Source organism: Corvus kubaryi, unplaced genomic scaffold (assembly GCF_017639235.1).
Source record: "Corvus kubaryi isolate FWS band 111438036 unplaced genomic scaffold, C.kubaryi_AGA036_p1.0 37322, whole genome shotgun sequence".
NCBI classification, from domain to species: domain Eukaryota; kingdom Metazoa; phylum Chordata; class Aves; order Passeriformes; family Corvidae; genus Corvus; species Corvus kubaryi.
The window spans coordinates 955,310-976,786 of record NW_024581101.1 but is presented as its reverse complement, the minus strand read 5'-3'; the positions used below and the strand labels follow the sequence as shown (position 1 = coordinate 976,786).

General features: G+C 42.8%; 1 long non-coding RNA gene across 1 annotated transcript; it reads left to right on the top strand.

Moving 5' to 3' along the window:
• The first annotated feature begins 878 nt into the window (after positions 1 to 878).
• LOC121665201 lies at positions 879 to 19,792 on the top strand. Its single transcript, XR_006016276.1, has 3 exons — positions 879 to 4,006; positions 6,789 to 6,836; positions 7,787 to 19,792. It is a non-coding gene; the product is annotated as an uncharacterized LOC121665201 (long non-coding RNA).
• Positions 19,793 to 21,477: the final 1,685 nt, after the last annotated feature.

Genomic DNA, 21,477 nt, shown 5'->3' with positions numbered 1-21,477 from the left:
AGCGCGCGCGGGGCGGGAGGGAAGGAAGGGAGGGGGGTAGCGCGGTGACGGCGGGCGCGCGCGCGCCGCACCTGTCACACACACACAGCGCCCGCCCCGCCTCTCTGCGGGGTCCCCCGCCCCGAGCTCCAGGGGCCGCCCCGCCCGGCCCTCCGCGGGCCGCTGCCTCACGCTTGGTGCTGGTCCCGATCCTTTCGTGTTTCTCCTGTACCTCTCGGTACCCGCGGCTGAGTCACCTCGACGCCGCCTCCCCTCGGCCCGCGCAGCCCTCGATGGCTGGGGAGTCCTGCGGGGCAGAGGGGAATGTGCAGGAGCTGTGCGCTGGCCCCGGGGAGCCGAGCGAAGCCTCTCAGCTGCTCACCCGGTGACATAATCGCCCCCGTTCCTGGTCTCTAGAGGTTTCACTTAAGCACTAAATCCCCAGACCCCCCCGTGCGGTCCTTTCCCGTTCGGTTAACAGCCATCTCCCACAGGCAGTGCCTGTATCTGGGCATCACACACCAACAGGGCACCTCAGTGTACCTGGATCAAGGCAGGATGGCAACAAATTAATTGTAGCAAAACTGAAAATACATAAACCCTGCATTATTTCCTACCGCTCAGATTACAAAAAAAAAAAAAAAGTATCTGAAAGGAGGGATCACAGAATCAATTAGCTTGGAAAGTCTCTCTGAGATCGAGTCCAACCTATGGCCCAACATCACCTTGTCAACCAAACCGTGGCACTCAGTGCCACATCCAGTCTTTCCTTAAACACCTGCAGGAATGGTGACTCCACCACCTCCCTGGGCAGCCTGTTCCAGGGTCTAATCACCCCTTCTGTGAAGGAATTCCTCCTGATGTCCAACCTAAACCTCCCCTGGTACAGCTCAAGGCCATGTCCCTGTGTCCTGCCACTGGTTGCCTGGGAGAAGAGCCCAACTTGCACCTGGCTACAACCTCCTTTCAGGTAATTTTAGAGAGAAATAAGGTCCTCCCTGAGCGTCCTCTTCAAGGTGTCCTGCTCCGGTGGGCCTGGCAGCCACCACTGATAACAAACAGATAAGGGGAAGGAGACTGAGGAAGTATTTAGCACTATGTCCGCTCATGAATGCTTGTTTGCTTCCAGGAGTAAATCCAAAACACACAAAAGCAGCACTGTCAACATAAATCTTATTTTAAAAAAATAAAGAAACTGATAATATTTTCCAATGCTTTTAAATTCAAAGGCTTTTTCCACATATTTTTTTGCCATTCATTTCAACAGCAGGTAGAATCAGTTTCAGTTCTCACTCAGCTTTTGTGAAGCACTTGGACAATACTATTATTGCACAACATCACAGGTGAATTCTAATGTCCCATTACAGAGCATTATGAAATATGAATGTTGGTAAAGATACCATTGCCCATTTTGATCAGAATAATCAGAGATGTAAACTCATTTAATTCAGGCATGTACTCATCCCTTTTGTCACCAGAAAAAGCCCAACACCTGCACACAGGACCTACAAAGTCTCTATATTGGCTTTAGAAAGAAGTTTGTCTTTTAAAAAAACTTTTGCAGGTATTTTTCAAATAACATTATCTCATTATTTAATTCTATTGAACCAAAAGTGTGTTCAAGTTGAAAGTTGAAAAGCAGCTCATTTTGAAAGAGAATCCCGTCAAACTTGGAGACTCCATTCCATTATCCGAGCCCTCCGTAAGTTGTGCATGTGTGAATGTATCTTTGATCAAAGTTTCCGAATTTCAGCTATCATAGCAGAAATGCCAGGAGGGATAAACAGATAAATATTTTTACGCAAGTGATTAGTACACATGAATGGAGCCAGACTGAAACAAATGGGATTTGAATCTCTATAGATAAGATAAAAATGCACATACTGTATTTTTGTACCACTGCATGTTAGTCTGGAAAGATAACTCCTGGACAGGAATGGATTGCAAAGGCCTGAATGGAAACTGAACTATTGGTAGAGGATGCCACCTAACACCGCCAGGTCCTGGCACCGGGAACTCGATGAGGCCACCTATGCATTGCTCTCATGTCAACCAGATGAGGTCAGAGACTCCCTTCTGCCTCCAGCTGACCTCAGCCAATTCCAGCTGGCAACCAGCGGCCCCATGTCCTGCAGCCTCCTTGACTGGCTGTATGAAATGCTAAACAATTACAAGTTCATATCCTCACCTTTTTTTTTTTTTTTTTTATTCCAGATCACCAGATACCTAAAAGCCACTTCTTTCCCGTCCAAACATAGTATTTAAAGGTCAAGATGAAACTCTTGTTTCCCATATCACAGATTGACCTTTCCAAGGGCAGTAGCAGGCAAAGTTCATTTAGTCTCCCTCTTTCTCTCTTGAGGATCTTGTTTTTTGGATCCTGCTCCAGCTGGACACTGCAAGAGCTAAAGTCTAGCAAGCTTCTAGGCACAGTACAAGACATTTATTTAGTTTAATGAGACACTTTTTATTCCTGAAATTACAGACACCATGGTTGCTTACATGCATGAATGCAGCTAGAGTGGCTTTTACTGCTCCTCTGTACAATTTGTGTTTGCAATGCTGACTACCTGGCAGCTATGGCGGTGGACATTCATCACCTACCTCTATAGAGTTTAAACTTTTCTTGGTTTTTGATTGAAAATACACTCATCTACATTTCTTCAACCGCAATAGTTAAAGAAATTGTCTTTATGGGGCAATTAATCACAACAGCTACAGCAGGTTAAGCTCTCCTATAATTAAATATTTTGAAATAATTTCTGTGTAGATATTTTATCCCACAGTAAAAAGGAACAGAATTCTGGATTAATAATTTTTGAACCAAACAGATCAGTGGTATTTTTTCCTGTTGCGCTGATAAAGTATTATTTTTCTGTTTCTTGTCCTAAGCTGTTGCTTCTAACAGGATTTTAGCACTAACAGTTCATTTCTTAACACTTTTATATTGCTTCATCTTAATTTTTCTCACCTAGCTGCTTTCTGCCCTGAACAAGTAATACACCTGTGAGACAGAAGCCATGCTGCTTTAGGCACCGAAGGTACCCAGCTTTGGCACCGATTAGCCACCTGAATTTGGGGCACACTGGATACATTTGTCAGAAATTATCTACTTAAAATCTGGATCAACAGCTAAACCCTTCAAACCTTCCTCTGCTGCTGTGACTCCCTATCTTGGTCATGTAATACAGCTGCCTGGATGACTTTCCTGCTTAATTTTAAATGCTTCCAGCCAGAGCAGAATTGGTCACTGCTAAATCACTACCAAAATATAGATTAATCCATGCCATGAGCTGGGAGGTATGATCCCTAATACACAAAAAAAGGGGCTGCCACCAAAGCTAAGGGACTTGCTTGGCCCCACACTTGCTTGGCATTTTTCAGTACCACAGTGAGAATTCAGAAGGGTTTAGGTCTTAGCCAGCCATAGATCTGTGCCATCCCTTTCAGAAAGGTGAAATCCCAGGTTAACTTAAAGAATTTTGTGTGCAGCTGAACCTGCATGTGGAAGGTAAGAAATTGTGCTAAATAACAGCTCCTTCGCAGTTATATTCAAGATGGCAGAAGCTGAGCAAATTCAAGTCCTTTGATATTGTGTGCTGTATCACGGCAAAATATTCTCCCCTGTCAGCAGTTAGCTGCTCTTAAGCCAGACACTAGAAAAGGCCAGCCTGCTTCTGCCAGTGTGTCACACAGCCCCTTCTGGAAAAACAAAACAGAAAAAAAAACCCCAAACCAACGAACACAAACAAACCTTCCAAACCAGTATTTTCCAGGATATTGCTTAGCAGGACCTTTTTTCTTTTTTCTATTTTGTAACTACACTACAAACTTCCACTCACCCTTAAAGATTTCTGCCCCTTTCACTTGTTCCATCTCCTTTCTGCAATGATTCCACTCAGGAGTTTGGGAGCCTGATCCAAAATTTGCCCTTTTGCTGCTTTTCAGGAGTCTGGGTTTGCAGATGGGAGGACAGTAATGGAAGCTGAGGAGGAAACCCTGGTTACTGTGAGCCATCAGACTTTTTGTAAGTCTCTGGTGGAAATGTGCACCTGAATTTCTTTTCACCGGCTTCAGCAAATTCAGGAATTCCATTTTCAGCTAAAATATAAGGAACAGACTATGGATACATGCCCTGACTGCAGCACGTTTTTCTGCTGATTTATTGACTGTGCATAAATACAGCACTATAACTGTCATATTTAACTACAAAAAAAAAGAGAGCTGTATGCTCAGGAAGATAATTCAGGGCAGCTCTGAGGATTTTCATCTGTCTTCCATGTACTTCAGAAAAAGCAGCCACTTAGCAAAGGGGCAGAGTCCAGCCATCCTGATTTTTTCCCCTTCTCCCTCAGACATGTGTTAACCCTTTGCTGTGCACAGTTCAGCAAGGTTTCCTCTTCCTGCAAGGTTTTTATGCAAGCACAGTTAATATGCCCACAGTCCAAAGGTGAAAGCCAGATACCCAGCCCGTGTAATAGCAGATATGGTTTAATTTCCATTTTGCTTTAAAGACCAATGAGAAGAGGATGAGGAAGTGATTGGTTGCCTAAGATGGGGGATCGTTTTGCAATACTGGTAGATAAGCAAAATTCTGACAAAATGTCTCCAAGGAGACATAAAATTAACCCACGAAGCAGCACTTTGAACAGCAAAGCAAGCCAGAACAGATTTCCAGACAGGCAAGGCTTTCCATATGAGAACAGGTTTCAAAGTCCAAGAGTCTCCAAAGAAGAAACAACATTCACAATAAAAGTTTGAAAAATATTCTGGCTGCTGAAAAAGAAACTGAAACCTTCTCCAGTTTAGCAAACTGGAGAACTGAGTTACTCTAAACCTGAAGATAAGAAAGAAATTAAAATTGTGCACATGCCTATGAAAGGAGATACAAAACTGAAAGTGTGTGCTTCAGCCTAATGCATGTTTGTGATCCAACACCAAATAACATCAGATTAATGGCCCCAGCCCCAAGCCCCCATATGTCCTGCCAAGGTCTCCCCACAGAAAGATTTATCATCTCTTGCTTATAAAAACAGGGAGAAAACAGAGCTTGTTCTGAGGGGTAAGAGAAAGGGAGAGGGATTTGTGGCTGAGACAGGAGCCTTGCACCAGGCAGTCACAGCCACGGGAAGCAGGGGCTCACAAGCTGGGGATGCTCCGACTGTAGGTGCATTTGAATTGACAGCCAGCCAAGAACTGCATGAAATTCCCCGTTACTTCCTTTTACTGGTCTTATGCTAACTGTTGCTAAGCTGTACCTGGGAATCAAGCCAAATCAGCTTGGGATCTTTGGATGAAAGGCATTAAAAAAAGCCCAAAACCTAGAGTATTACCAAAGTGGAAAGCAACAATATGAATTAAATAAATGCGCAAAGTGGCAGGATTTGGATTTTATTACATTCTACAGTGTAAAATATGAAGACAGACTAAAAAATTGCCACTTCTGAGGAAAACTACATCCTTCTGCCTGGGTTCCTGTGAGGAAGAGTCATAAAAGCAGCATATCGTTACCAGAACTGAAACCTGAAAATACATATGTTTAAATAGACTAGAGCCAACAGGGACTGGTTAGGAGAGTCATTTTCCCAGGCTATGTTACGCAGATTTGTGCCACCAAGTGAGAAGTTCACATTGCTTCATCTATTACCTATCAGCATTTACGTTATGGCAAAGAATATTCATGGGCTGGGACCTGCTCTGAACTGACAGGATTTATCAAAGCAAAAGCCACATTTGGCTGTTTCATTTCTGGACACAGTTATGATTTTTTACTATGTATATGGCTTGCCTGCAACAGAAATTCTCCCTTGCAGAGTTCAAAGTATCTCCCACAGAGAAAGTTTAGCTAACCTGACTGCACTCCACATGCTGCCTGTGCCTGATCCAAAGCAGACCAGACCCTGCTGGAAGCCTTGGGGACCCTCAGCCCTCTGATTTCAGCTCAGCAAGTCACCTTTCACCCCTCACCATCATTTCACTGCACTCGGAACATGCACTGTCCCTCACTGGCATGGCACCTTTTGTCTTAAAATAAAACTTAGGGGCAGTCTCCAAAATATTGATGGACACCATTCCATGGGATGTTAACTCTGTGCTGAGGGCACCTAAAGTAACTTACTGGTCCCAAACAGGAAATATTACTATAATTTAGGGATGAATATTAACATTTCCAACATATCCTTAACAGATCATCATCATCATCTTACTGAAACCAAACACTTCCATGACATGAATATGTTTATCATGATTTAGTTCTCCCAAAACACCCAAAATTATACAGAAAACACTGTGCCATAAAAGCATTGCATTTTACCATAAGCAATTTTCATAAAATAATTTTTCCTGCATAGGAATCCCATATTTAATCCTAAAGACTATTTGTCATTAAAGAGAGTTACAAAAGCAGACAGAATGATCTACTTGGAACACAAGGCTTCAGTGGCACATGAGCTCTTGCTGGCTCTGTTACAGACCTTCACCAGCACTTTCCATGGGTACCTGGCCTTTCTACCTTGGTTTCCCCAGTTGCAGAAGTGCTTATTTTGTTGTTTTCACTAATTTTTTTTTTTAATCACTTAAAACCAGATCAAGCCCTCACTACAGAGGCAGAGGAATCAACCCTGCCCTGTAGCTCTTACCAGCTAATTTCAGCCATGATCTAATGAGTGGGTGGTAACAAGACAATAAGGCGGGACAGGAGCAAAAGGCCCAAGCAGCTCTGGGAGCTTAGCAAGAAACTCAGCAAAAAGCAAGTGCATGGGAAAATAAAACAAAGATATTTTCATTCTTTAATTTTTTTTTTTTTTTAGATAGATAATGAAGAAGAGAAAGTGAAAACTCATCTCCTGAGGTATCTGGTAAGTGTTTGGAAGAAACAAGTTTCCAGGAAGACCTTAGGCAGGGACACAACCTCATCTTGTGAGAGCAGCTCTCTGCGTAGGAGCATGGAAAGAGGAGACAGTGCAGGGCAGCAGTATTGCCAGCAGCACACAGCAGATGGGAAATCCAAAGAACTGAGACACAGCAGGAAGCAAGAAGTAGGTGTGCTCTTGAAGAGTCAGCTCGAATGTGACAAGGTAGGAAAAAAGGGCACAAGGTGGAAGAGCTTTGTGACTTTGCCAGACTGAAAGGACAGGAAGGTGTTCCCTGAAGATGGTTGTGCTCAGATCTGGAGACATTTGCATTTGCCTCTCTCAGATGGAGTATTTGTGCCAGATAGGAACACAGAAACTTAAAATTAAAATGTACTCTCTTTTACTCCACTGTCACTTCATATTTGGACACAATAGAAGATATTGTGCTTATTCTGGACTAAGTAGAATAAAACAGCCCCACTCTCTGTGGAGCTGCTTTCTGTGTCCTCTTAGTGGTGCTGACCTTGCTCACTACAGACTGAATTACTGAACTTCCGGAACTCTCAGGTCCCAGTTTTGTCACTTCCTTGCACTCACTCGATTTTTGTGTATTAAGTTGGAAGGTTTGTTGGCAACAAAGGAGAACTTCAAACCCAGACACTTCTGTTTACTTGCTGCATTCTCTTACCTAGTTTTGAATATGAACACAATCTCAAACTGGAGAGGGTTACAACAAAGTTTTCTCTCCTTTCAGAAGCCTTTGGTACTTTCCAAGAGCCAAAAGCTAATTATTTTGGTACTTTCCAAGAGTCAAAAGCTAATTATTTTGGCACAAAGAAGCACCAAAGAATCTTTTAACCATGGCATTCCTGTATAGGGTTTATGCAACAGTTTTGTCTGAAAGGAGAAAAAAAGAGAGGAGTAATAAAAAGCCCACATTTATCTTTTTTCAGATACAGAACAGTTTCACTGGAGGAAGAAATGAAATAGACAAAGGCTCTTCAGGTTGGAAAAAAAAGATGACTGCAGAGGGAAATGATGGCAGTGTGTAAAACGCTGAATGGAGAAGGTAAATGCAGAGTAATTGTTCACTTTCTCTTGCAGTACAAAAGCTGAGGGGGCATCCAACAAAGACGTTTAGCAGCAGGTTTAAAACAAACACACCCAAAAGGAAGTACTCTTTCCTAGCATCCGTAATTGCATTGTGGCAGTCAGTGCCTCAGGAGGTTGTGGAGACTGAAAATGGATTTTAAAAGGCATTAAACAAATTCATGTGGGATCAACAGCAAATAAACACTGTAGCTTTGGTGAAACTTTTGTGTTTTCAAACCCTTACCCAGAGCTGGGAGGAGGCACCAAGTCAAGATGATTCGGTATGTGGCCTTTTCCTTCCTCCCTGAGTGCTGCTGGCTGTTCCTGGAAACAGCGTGGCAGTTCCTGTTGTTCTGTGCTGAGCCGTGAGCCCGGGTGTTGCACATCACTAAGGAGCAGAAAACGTTCTCTGCATTCTCCTGCCCGACTCTGTCTTCCAGCAGACTTCCTCAGAGGGCAGGAGATGCTTCTGGGAGAGCTTTGCAATCCAACCCTCCCCCATTTTTCCCTAGAGCAACCACACTTATAATTGTGCAGAGAGAGAATATTGCATTACCTCGGGTTAAACCAAGGAAAATTTCGATCCTATGTTTTGGCATTTAATTGTAGCATTTAGCTCATATTTAAAGGATAAAAAATGTAGCTGCCCTCATTATTGGTCAAAATGCTCATCAGTCCCCAATAATAATTCAGGACTTTCTACAAAAAAAGAAAGACAAAGCAACCAAACAACTGGTCTCCACAGACAAGTGAAAGTAACAATTTACCTAAGACAGCAAGGAAAACCGAACAAACAAAAAGAAAAACCAGAAACTCCACCCTGAAGTCACTCAGTTTAATTTTTAAAAAATAATATCTGCAATAAAAGATTTTATATTCAACATTCATATAAAGGACAAAAATTTCCAATTATGATTATGCTCACCCTTTTATTAAAAATAAAAGGCTGTAATAATGCCAGTTCTCATCCAAACATTTTCAAACTTCAATTATTCCCTATTCAGCTAAACCCATTGTGTTTGCAAGGAAAATCCAACTGAACTGGGAGTTTGTGCCAGTCCTTTCCCATGTCCCAACATGCTCATTTGTCACCCCAACACTTCTGCAGCCTTGCACAACACACACTCTACATCACCACTGAGCCAGGGACAGGCAGCTTGTCCCTTATCCCCAGCCCCACGCTCCTGCCACCCCCTGCCATCTCCCTGTGCAAACGCCCCTTTCCTCCCAGCACACACATCCTGCTCCCTCATTTTACCATCCAGCAGAAAAGCAGAAGAGAGGAGAAGGCAGCAGATAAGGAGGAAGGAAAAAGGACACGGTGGGTGATCAGTGCGGGGTATAGACCTTACATATATATATTTTTACAAGAAATGAAATTAAAAATTCAAGGGGGAAGACCACAAAAGCCTAGTGATAGTCTGGCACAGTGGAAATCTGTGATAAGCTACTGGTGAATCAAGGTTCCCACAGCACTTGTATTATCAGCTTAGGAACATATTAAATCGAAAAATAGAGGCAAATGGTACACTTGCACTAAGGCAGAGGGGTCCTGAGTTGTTCAGCACCCCTGCTGCTGTGGGTCTTCTGGGAAGGGAGTCACTGAGACTGGACAGTGCCCCTCAGGGGTTTGTATCTCAATGCAATGCCTTGGGGTTTCCAGCTAAGTGCTCAATAAGCCTTTTCCCTTCTCCAGTTACTCAGGTCTTCTCAGTGCTCACACAGTAAGGAACACTAACAACGAGGAAAATAAAATGCAGGAAAATGGATGTATAGAGGAAAAATAAAGGAACAAACCTATGAAAAGTGGTTATGAAAAAACAAGTGTAGATCAGAAGGAAAACAAGCAAAGAGAGAAGCACAGTTCTATACGGTTCCTGTTGTTCTTTAGGAGGAGCCACCATGATGCAAACTACATAACTTAATGCATTGAAATCATAAATTACTCTTTGATACACATAACAGGAGCTTACCTGAATCATGTCCCAGGCAAACAATCACCTGATAAAGCTAAAATCACCATAAAAATAGAAGTTACCTTTTTTGAAAAATTCATAAATTTGCACTAAAGACAGTATTTAGTCATCAAACTGCTTAAAAAACCAGAACAGTATATTACATCTTAGTGTATCAAGGCAGAGTATTCAGAATGGTGGCAACAAAGGAAAATTAGCCTCAGCTTTCCAAAGGGACTTTCAGTGAAACACAGACATTTCAGTTAATGGGCTTTGACTGTGGGTATTTTCGCTCTAGGCGGTTTCGCTTGGTGCACTTTGAGCTTAATTCTCTGAGGTATCAATCACTTGAAACTCCAGATGAACTCAGGAAGATCAGCAGCTGATGCTAGTCAGAGGAAGGCCCAGCTATCCCAAAATGGTTAATCAAAGAGGCATTAAAAAATGTGAATCCAGCAAAGTTATGGCAACCAGTAGTTTGTGTACTAAGAGGGCAGCAGGACCCTAAATCTGAGGATATTGCCTGTCATTATGGCAGAGCAAAAATCAGAAAATAGACTTTTGTCTGATAGTGATATCCAAACATATTCTTTTCCAAATGCAGCACAAGCTGCAACATGCAGCACTCCTGCCGGAGGAAGGGTAGTCCCTGGGCCTGAGGAGCAAACAGGACAGCACCTGTAGCCATGTGGGTTGTGACTCCTACAGAGAATGCAGTTAGGGCCGGTGCATTCCTTGCTAATTAAATACAGTCCTAGGCTGCTAGCCAATTACCCCTGCGACCCTCACAGGGCCACGTTTGCAAAGCTCTGGTCAAATAAGGGATATGTGGAGCACTTGAAAGGTAAGTAAACTCAAATTTAAAGCCTTGCTGCATATCAGATACAACCATAATATTTTTCTTACTTGTTTACTATTTTCAAGCAAAAGCAGCAAAGTCTGGACTCTTAACTTCTCATTGCTTGCAGAGACTCAGAAAGCTCTTCCATGAACCCTTTGCCTCCAGGCTCTGCGACTGGCACATCCACAGCACCCCCAGCTCCCTGGAGCTGGTGATGTGGCAAACAGGAAGGGCAATAAAATGAGGTAGGGCAGTGCTGCAGCAATGCCATGGAAAAGTGCTGTATTTGCTGTGAGTGTAACATGAAGACTCCTGCAGTCAGTGCAGCTCTTTGTTAAAGTACAAAATAAGAATCTTATCTTTTCTAAAGCTTTCCTTGAAACACTATACAGAGCTGCCTGTGTGCAAGCTTTATCCTCAGCTGCTTCTTTCCCAGTAGGTAGGCAAAAGAGTGCAATCTGATTTCAGAGGCCAGGGTTACACTCTGCCCTCTGCCTCCAAATAGAGCTTTTCCTTAACACCATTAAAACAAAACCAGCTCATCTAAGAAATGGGACTCTGCAGACAGTGGACTTTAGGGGTTCGGTGGCAGTTCTTTCTCACTGAGGCTTGTTTTCTGGTCAGAGCCTAATCATGAGTTTTCCAGAGGTACAGAACATACACATAACTCAGCAAGGCAGCTGGCAGTGGCCACATCCTTCCAAAATCCAGTGATGAGGATTTAAACAAGCTTGGTAAAAATCTTCATTTTGTGATTACTCTGCAACCAAGAAAGCAGCTGGGAGTGATTCTGTCACTACCAGGTCTTCCCACACATCCTGCTTCATCTTAATTTTTATTCATTGGAACATGCAAATTTCCTGTGACATGGGCTGGAAATTGCTTCTATTGCATTTCCAAAAAACATCAGAGGATTTCAGCATCAGTCACTGTGTCACACAGGCCATAAAACAAATTTTAATGGACAATAGTGGAAAAAAATTCCTGAACCAAGAACTAGCACAACAAACACAGAAAAACTCAGTTCTCCCTCTGGAAACACTGTTGTTTACTGCTGTCAAGGTCAATGAAACTATAAGCAAACTGTTACAGCAAGCCCCACAGACTTATGTGTGCTAATATTCTACATTGTTAGTGCAGAAGTATTTTAAGAACAGTTAAAATCAGAAGTAGTTAAGCCTCAAATACAGCAGCTGAACAAAAACTCTGTTGGCTTGAATGACATTGAGGCCAATCTGCTGCCTCTCTAAAAGAGTCCCTTCCTTTTTGAACCTTGGGGAGAGAGGCATAAACAGGTCAGTTTTTGCAAACAAAGTAAGGAAAGTATGAATTTCTGGCCTCAAAGGCTAGGGACTCTTTCCTACTCCCTCAAGGGGACCCAAAATTTATCCAGCTCCTTAAGCCTTTCCAGATGCCTTCCCCAGAATCCTGCAGAGAAAGGAAAGAAAGTCCTGTAAAAACCAAGTATTGCCATGCTGGAAGAAGCTCTCCAGATGAGCCCAGGTCTGGTCTAGGATCACACAAAATTGAAACACTTCTATCAGCCATGGTTATGGGCATGTCATACATCTCTTGTAATAATTAAGTTATTAGTCTGTGTGAAAATGGAGCTTTTTGTATCCCAGAAAAAAACTAAAGCAGGGAGCATAACCAACCAGCAGGACTGAGCAACAGAGACACTCTCCTTGTAGACACTCTCAACTTGTGTAGTTGCCAATATTTTAGTTTAGTGACAAATATTAGTCCCAGCTGTTTACAGTCATATAAACCAACTCACATCCAACATGCTTCACATGGTGTCAATATTTTATTCTCATTCGCTGAGGAAGAAGTCAGTGTCTAATCAGTAGGAGCCAAAGGCACTTTTGTCGTAAAAATCACCTTGACTGCTGCATGCCCCCTTTTCTTCACCACCCAGCAGAATTTTGACTGTGGTAACAAGTTTGGTTTGCTTTGTGGTTGGTTTTTTTTTGTTTTTTTTTTTTAACTGCATGCTTTCTGCCTTTTTAATCTAGGGTAGCATTTGCAGTCTGGTCTTAAATGACTTAGGGCAATACAGAGAATAAAAGGCAGAAATGAGAGCAGAACCTCCATTTCCTTACTTAAAATTATGAGTTTTACCACTCTCAAGTGCTGCCTCCCTCACTGAAATAGTAAAGTATAAATGCAGGCAATTATGGTGTTCAGATTATATGATCCCAGCCTTTCTCTTTTGTTGTTGCTCATTCATCCTTTTTATGTAACTGTTGCTTTAGCTGTGAAACCCATAAAGGTCGACTTGACCCTAAATTGTATCACTGGGAAGAGTTATCAAAGTTATGGACAAAGCATACAAGGTTGCCATGCATTTTCTTGATTTTTTTGTGAGAAAATAAGTTGGTAACTTTATTCGAAACACAACTGCTTCAGTGAAAATACTTCTGTAATCGAATTTACTGCCTAAGATTGGGCCTGCAATAGGAGGAAGCTGTAAATGAATGGCACAGTCTTGCTAATGACTGTGTAGAGGGCAGAAATAAGGTCAGACAGCAGTGCTGTTGTTTTCAATAAATTCCATGGATCTATTTTTTATCTCCTTTTGCTATAATTTCAGTGGTATAACTTTATCAACTTTTATCCTAATATAATCCAAAGTATTCCAACTGTACATTGTTTCTCTTAGTAAAATATTTCTTGTGAGTGTAATAAGGCTTTGGTGAATTTATCAGTATTACTACAAAAAGTATAAAGAAAACTGAAAGTAAGAGTACACCACTGCAATATGTATGTGGTCTATACTGAACTGTGCTATTAGTTTTGTATTGGAGAAAGAATGCACTAGGCCAGAAGTTTTATGAGGATCTGTGCTTCCCTTATGCTGGGAACACCTTTCCCAGCTAAAGCCAACTTTTACTGTAATGAAATGCTTCAAGCAATCAATAATTTTCTCAAAATTTCATTTTAGAGGAAAACTTCTGAGATCATCTGGTGTCTTGTTTCAATATTTTCTCTCCAAAATAATTTTCCTGTGACAAGTAGCACAGTGCCTATAAAGCAGGGGTACACCATGCTGCAGTTCAGGGGATTCTGAATTAGAGCCCATGTTTCAGTCTAACCATCACACCTTTATTTTCTGAATGCTGCAATTTTACCCAAGCTAACAAATTAAACTTCACAAAACTGGTGAAAGATCGTGGTGCTGTTTCCTGCTTTCTTCCACGTCTCCCTGGAGCGAGGTGGGTGCAGTCCTGCAAGGAGAACGCGGCAGGAAAGTTGTTTTGAGGCTTGCTCTCCATGCAGGTTTGTAGCTCCAACTGGTGTCACTCACTGTCCCCACTCTCGCTCCCGCGCTGGCGTCTGGCTGGGCTGCGCTGCTCGGGCCCAGCTGAGGGGGAGGTGGGAAGAGCACATGGAACGGCAGTGGGAAGGCGAAGGTAGTGGGGAGAGCTGGTGGTGCCACAGCAGGCAGTGCCCACAGAAACCTCCCCGAGGCTCCACAGCCCCGGCTGAGCAATGCCTGGCTCTGAGTGTGGCAGAACATTTTGAAAGAAAGGTTACAGACTTCGAACAGACAAAGATTATGTCCCCACCAGGTTGTGGCCAGGTGTCATTTAGACTCCTTACAACAAGCCATCACCCCTGAGCTGAGCCATCCCTTGGGCTGCACTCAGACCAGGTAGGTGCTGCAGGTCTGCCTTGAAACCCCAGGTTATGCAGCAATTCTCCTACCAGTGCCAAAGGAAATCTGGAAACTTCATTTCTACCCTTGTCCCCACTGACATTTTCATGACTTTCAAGAGGGAGATTATATCTGAGAACTGGTTATTACATGGGGGGGGAAAAAAGCAAATTAATTTAAAATAAATTTTGTTATGTTTGCATTTCAGAATAAATGTAAATTTGCACCAGAATTGATGTAGAATGAGACTTATGAATGTGTTGGTACAAGGCTGCACATGAGGTAGTCGCAGATGATTGATACAATGACTGATACTATAATTTAGCTTTTTATGCAGTTTAAATGAGCACTCAATTCTGTACCCTTTAATCACAAAGTGGCATTTCATCTCAGGAGTAGCCAGCTGTAGTTCAATAAAAGAAAGGCTGCCCAACAGGAATAGGCAAAGTAGGCTGAGGCCTCCAAAAGAACACAGATCAAAAACATTATTTGAAAAATGAAATATTAATACAGGCAAGGTTTCCAACTAAATGTTTCCTTTGGTATTTGTTCAAGTGAATGTATACCTCTAGTGGCAGCAGAAGTGAATTATTTAGCATAATAATGAAGGAAAATTCAGACTACAGTTAAGGAGTTTCTACATCTTGGCTATAGGTATGTACATACAAAAACGTGCATCATTTATGAAAAATGAAATCTTAAATCCTCCTGTATATAATTCACTCTGCTCAGAGCCTGAAAGTGGAGCAAGAGAGGATGAGCAGGCCTTTCCAAGTTAAATATGATGATTTGTCCAAGTAAAATGACAGAACTCAGGCTTCCACACAGAGCTGGAATGTGCCCATGGCTGGTGCTGAAGTGACCGGGTCTGGCCATTACCTCCCCTCAAAGGAGAGCTTGTCGTAAAAATGCTAATGTATGCCTGTCCCTGCAGGCATGAGGGAAGGCAAAGTGCACACTCCAGCTGTTCCAAGACAGGGGCACTCTGCAGGCCTGGGTTAGGCTGCGACAGTGCTGGGAGTCAGGCTGTGGACACGTCTCCTCCCAAATCCAGCTCTGTTGACAGCACAGTCCTCCCCCACTCTGCCCAGAGGCTGGTGAGCATTGCCCAGCAATAGGTTACCACCCCTCTGATCTGGATATACTTGTTTGAACACTCCCTAACCTATTTCAGTGAAAATCAGCTGGCCAGCAAACCCTTATTACTTAAAATGTTAGGCCATGGTTGCACAGACATTTTTTCTACCCTGCAAAGCAAGCCCCAGCCATTTCTACTCTGTTTCTTTGGCTCTGCTTTGGCTCTGCGTTCCTCACCCGATAGGTCTATGCCCTATTTTGTCTATTTTTATAAACTTAAGTAGTTGTTGTGGGGTTTTTTTTAAGTTGGATTCGCCCAACACTTCTCATTCATAAACTAAATGCTACAGTCAGTGCCAACACACCAGAGGAGATGGTGAGGGGTTGGAAAAAAATCACCAGAAGCTTCCCTACATCAAATTTGTCTTCAGATTAGATGTCTTGAGGAAACCATGGTCTGACACTCCTTAATCCTTTTCCATGTTTGGCCTTTGGTAAACTACATGACTGATTATTTTACAATCACAGCAAAAATGATCTTAACCTCTTCTTAGTGTGACCTCCTCCAGATCCACCAAACTCAGGAGAATCTCCACAATCAAAGGGGGTTTTGGCCTGGGCCTTCACGTAAGCAATTCAGGCTGTTCATGAGTGGTACCCTCCCATACACAGTTTGGAATATGCCCAAGGCAGGTTGCTTCTAATGCTTGGAGTCAAAGAGGTCACTGTAATACCAGATGGAGAAATAAACCCTAACCACTGCGTGTGCAAATCAGGCACAGGTAGGATCTGCATGTCCTCGTTGAGCCAGAGCAGGTAGATTATCTGCACTCTAAGCTTCTCAATCGTTGGTAGCAGCAAAGCCCAAATCCAGAAGCATTTTGAATTTCCAGGTCAGAGATCAACTCCAGCCCAGTTGCCTCCCAGGTCTCTCTTTTCTGCAGCATGTTTGCAACATGTCAAAGACTGCACAAACTAAACACAAGACCATCTGCTTAGCAGCAATAGCAGCTCCTTGTCCTCAGCTTCTAGCCTTTTAAAATCCCTTGTCTTGCTCCTGCTGACCATACTAAGGAACGAGTTCAGCAGGAAGGACAAGTGCTCTCCAGAGTAATTCCCAGCAGAACTCCATGAGGAAGCCTGGAGCCTGTCTTGGTGCCATGCTCAAGAAACACAGCATGCAGTGTGGAGAGCCCTTCAGAGAGTGGCTGGGATCAGAGAGGGAAGGACAAATCCAAATATCAGGGTAGGCATTTGCTGAGGCAATAGCAAAGCTGTCAGTGAGGCTGCCCTGCCTCCCCTCCCTACAGCTGCACAAAGACTCAATAAGTCACACACGGAGAACGCTTGAGCAGTAGAGGTGCAAAATGGAGCGTATCAACTGAAGCTTTTAATAAGATTTTGATAACAATGATTTTTATGTTAATCTCTAAAGAGTTTGGTTTTGTAACATATAACTGATAAGCATATAATCTAGTTTTAATTTAATCTCTGCAGGTGTTTCCAATGGTAAATGTTAAATTTTTATTGCTTCCTTAGGCAGTAATAATAGGGGAAATGTCTGTAGGGCTCCCACCATCCATTTGTATGCAGATAGCATCATATTTTATAATAGCTGTAAATCTGACAGGATAGACTCTTACTGTTGAGATGTTATTATAAATATGTGTCAACACTGAATAAACATCTTTGAAAGGAAAATAAAATTGAGATGTTATTAGAAGTCTAATGAAACAACCATAACTGCTTATTTATAAGAGATGTATGCGCACATCCTTGGAAAAAAGTAGAGCCCATGCTGGGTTTGCAGCTTTGCAATGAGCAGGACATGGAGATTCTCAGCAGGGTCCTGCAGACAATGCAGAAATAGACCCTACACTTCATAAAGATGATGACTGTCTGTAAACCTCTAAATGTTTGTTCTCTCTGAGGTTTCAAAATTATTATAAATACCACAGTGTCTAAGACTCAATTATGGCTTTTTTTATATGGCTTAGGAGCACAGCATGTCAGGAGCTCTCACATGAAGAACCATAAGACACCAAGTACAAGGAAGTGAACCCTGATGCCTGTCTAAAGTGTAATGCAAGCACATTTTGGGCAAAATTCACTCAGTACCAGACCTGAGAAGGACTTGATCCCTTAGATCATACACTTAGCCTTATTCACTGAGCATGCATGAAACCTGCCCTTGTTTACATTCAGTATTTTAAAGACAGTGACACTTTAGGACGTATTTTCCTCAAATAATTTTATCTGTTCTGCAGCAATGTGGCTCTCAGGCATGCTGTGCTCACCGTGCCCACAGGCACATCTCAGAGACCCAGCAGCACAGGCAGAGAGCTGAACTAAAAGATTCCTAAGATGGAATTGGCTTGGCTCCAGCCAGTGGGGAGCATGGGCAGAGAGAGCTTTGAGCTGTCTTTAACTCTCCCGTATAGGTATGCCCTGAAAGGGATTACACTTTAACAGAAGTCTAGATATTTCCTCAACGGTGCTTAGATATGTGGCTCCCAAGGTCCACATCATTAGTCATAAAAACAAACAGTCTAACCTCTGACACAAAAAATACACACGAGTACATCCAAGTCCCCAGTGACAGGGAATGGGAATACAGCTTGCTGCCACTGGAGGGGGGAAATTTGAAAACCTGCTACATAAGCAAGTTAAAAAAAAACCCAAAACAATTTTGCTTGCAAATTAAAGTTACAAGAACAGGTTGGACAATTTAGGTTGAAAAATTCTTGTTTCTGTTGTAAGTCAGAACATGTATGCTGCTTTAGGGTGCTAGTTTAAATGCAGTATTGTTTCTTCTGCTAGTCTTTAAAAGTGAAAAAAAATCTGTTATGGAGACTTTTTAATAAATTGGTATTAACTAGAAAGAAAACTCCAGTCACTTGCTACAGAAAGACAACATGAGTGCGAATGGCAAGGCAGATACATCACTCCCTTTCCTGAGTTACTTCAAAGCCAAAGAGGATCTGCCACATTGTGCCATGGAGAAGGGAACTGTCAAGAAAAACAAAACATCTAGTAAGAATTAAATGCATTATGAGCTATTGGTAAGATTCAGATATATAAAATATTTCGTTCTCTCATATCTGCTCGCATGTTGTTTTCATATCAGACTTTGTAAACAAACAATTTGATCTGTGTGACTTCTTCAGACTGAGGATTCATTAAAGGAGGCCCCTCATGAAGTGTTTGCAGTCAGCCTCTGCAACTGCAGGGGCCAGCACACATGTGCCAATGTTCCAGGCCTACTGGGCTAGTGGTGAACACAGAACCCAAGTATGGTACCCTCTGTTTATAAATGCTATACCATGTCCTTATGCCACGGCAGATAAAGTGGAATATACTGCCAAGTCAAGTGTGTAAAATTACAAGAATCAGGCATAATGCTGTGTTTCTCACAACGTAAGAAAATCTTCTCCATGATAAATGAGTTGTGAATCTCCCATATGAAGTATTTAAACAGATGGATAATCACCACAGCAACCAAAACCATCACAGAGTCATCCAGGAGCATTTCATCTCTGCACACTCCACAGTCAGGTTTCATGCTGTAAGGAGGCAATATTTTATGTAACAGAAGACTAGACAATGCTTTTAGGTAACTCACAGCGGTTTCTAAGGTAGGTAAAAAATCAAAGGACCAAATATAGGCTGCAGGAACAACATTTTTTTACACCTTGAATCATAGTTAAGGTGACCTGACAAACTTGTTGCAGATTCTTTGCTGCACCTTATGTCTCTGCTCCTTTGCATTTGTATTTCTGTTGTCTTCTTCATCCACATTTTGTCCTCTCATCTTTTCCCTGCTCTACCAGCATTATAACAAGGGATGTAACCTCAGTCTTCCTCTGATCCCAGAAATAATTATTTGGGCAGAATAAAGCAGCCCAAAAAGGAGAAAGCAAAAGAAACAATGACCTAACGATAAAAGAGAGAAATTCCCACAGATCTGAGATAACTCCCAGTTACTGCCGCACAAGGCAGCAGCCTCCATCTCCCCTGGCGCACCTGAGCAGCCTTCCCAGAGCACCCGGCGTTGGGCATCCCTCTCCATCGTTTTCAATCCCCCGGAGGCAGCGAGCCTGGCTGCGAGGCACGGGAAGAGCAGCGAGACGGTGCCAAGCCAGGCTGGCTGCGTGACCCAAAACAAACAGCTCTGGGATGTTTCAGCACATGTCAGCGCTGGTTCAACAGCCATGGCACACACGTACCTTTAGGAATGTCTGGGGTGGGCAGAGTCTCTCCCAAGGGCACATTACTGCACAATTGTCAGGGATGAGGCTTTGTGCTCTCCGAGGCGTCAACACCAGCAACAAAGACAGAACACCACCGAGTCCTACCCGCACGCATACAAGCTTTCACATTTAATTCGAGTTAACGCAAGGCTTTTAAAAGTCACAAAATAACCTGGACACTAGCTGTAGTGGTCGATGCGTGGGAGAGGAAGGAGACCAGCACTATTCCTGATTTTCAACAGGTGGATGCAAACCTTATGAAACGTGTGACAGAAAAAAGTTGGATCCTGGGAAACTTACAGAGGCGGACATAAAACCTGCTTTTAGAGAGTCTGAACTTTCTTTGTAAATGAACTGGATGAACTGGAAAATACCAATTTGTCTAATTAATGTGCTTTTAAGCCTAGCCATTTTAGATTACGTTTTTATTTGATCATTCTGCTTGTTATTAATTTGAATATCTCTGAAGCATGTTTATGTCTGCTGCTTCTCCTGAGACAGGTTTCCAAAATCAGGAACACCCTCCATTGGATTAACTCTCAGTAAAATCGTAATAATTTCTGAACGTATCCTGAAAGGCTGAATTCTGATAATCTTTTTAAAAACAAGAATTCCAGTTTATTTTTAAACATGTTAAAATCTGAACTGATTTACACTCATCAAGAAAAAAATTTTTTTTGCCAGTTTTCACTGCATACATTTTCAGAAATTCTGTCAAGGTTATCATTTATATATATAATAATTTAACAATATTATGTAATTTGTGGCTGTAAGACTGAACTTCTTAGAACCATTAGATCTGCAGAAAAAGGTGAGTGCTAATACACACATCTTGCCTAAGTTAGAAAATATACTTTTTAGAATTTCTTTAATGTCTTCCATGATTTTAAATAGCCAAAATATGTTACTTCCTGTTCTGGATTGTTTCATGTTGTTATTGTGAAACATTCATGGCTGCTGTGTTTATTTCACCACGGATGTGTGTTCATTTCACTGAGGGGTAGAGCTTGGTAATGGGTAAAATATTTTGCAATCCTGTACTGGGTGGCTCAATATAAACCTTAATTATCCACCTGACTTGCAACAAAAACATTTTGCTGCATTAAAGATCTTGACGTTTGGGATGATATTGGGTGGTGATTACACACAGATTTGTTTGTATTATCCAGAGGGGAAGTTGGGAAAAAAACCCAAGGGAAGATGATACAGTGGATAATGCATAATATGAGCTGAAGTCCACAAACAGCCTAATTGAATGAAAGCACATTAAGTAAATAAGAGGAATACAGGATAAAGGTAACAGCATGGAAGTTTTCACCGGGACAGTGTGTCCCATTTAAGTCGTCCTGTTGGATGATCAGACGGTCACGGCTGTATGTTCGGCTCGCTAATACTTCTGTTCTGATTCAGCCCAGGGGTGACACTGGCCGACCTTTCCACCGGGGGACCTGCCAGCGATGGGCGGCATCGAGGTGAACCCGAGCTGCTCTGGGACCCCGCAGGGTAGAACACACGGTGGCCCCGAGCGCAGCGGGAGCCGGGAGAGGGGCAAGAACACCTCCGGGACGGGGTCAGACCTCGGGAACCGTGAGATGAGATGAAGTATCATCAAAAAACACCTCCCCGCAGGTGAAGGGCGCCGGGCCGGCCGCACAAGCCCCGCTGCCCGGGGAGCCGGCGGTGCCGCCGGGCTGCCCGGGCGGGGGAAGCAGCGCCGAACCCCGCAGCACCGAGGCCGCCGAAGCTCGGCGCGTCGGGGCAGCCCCGACAG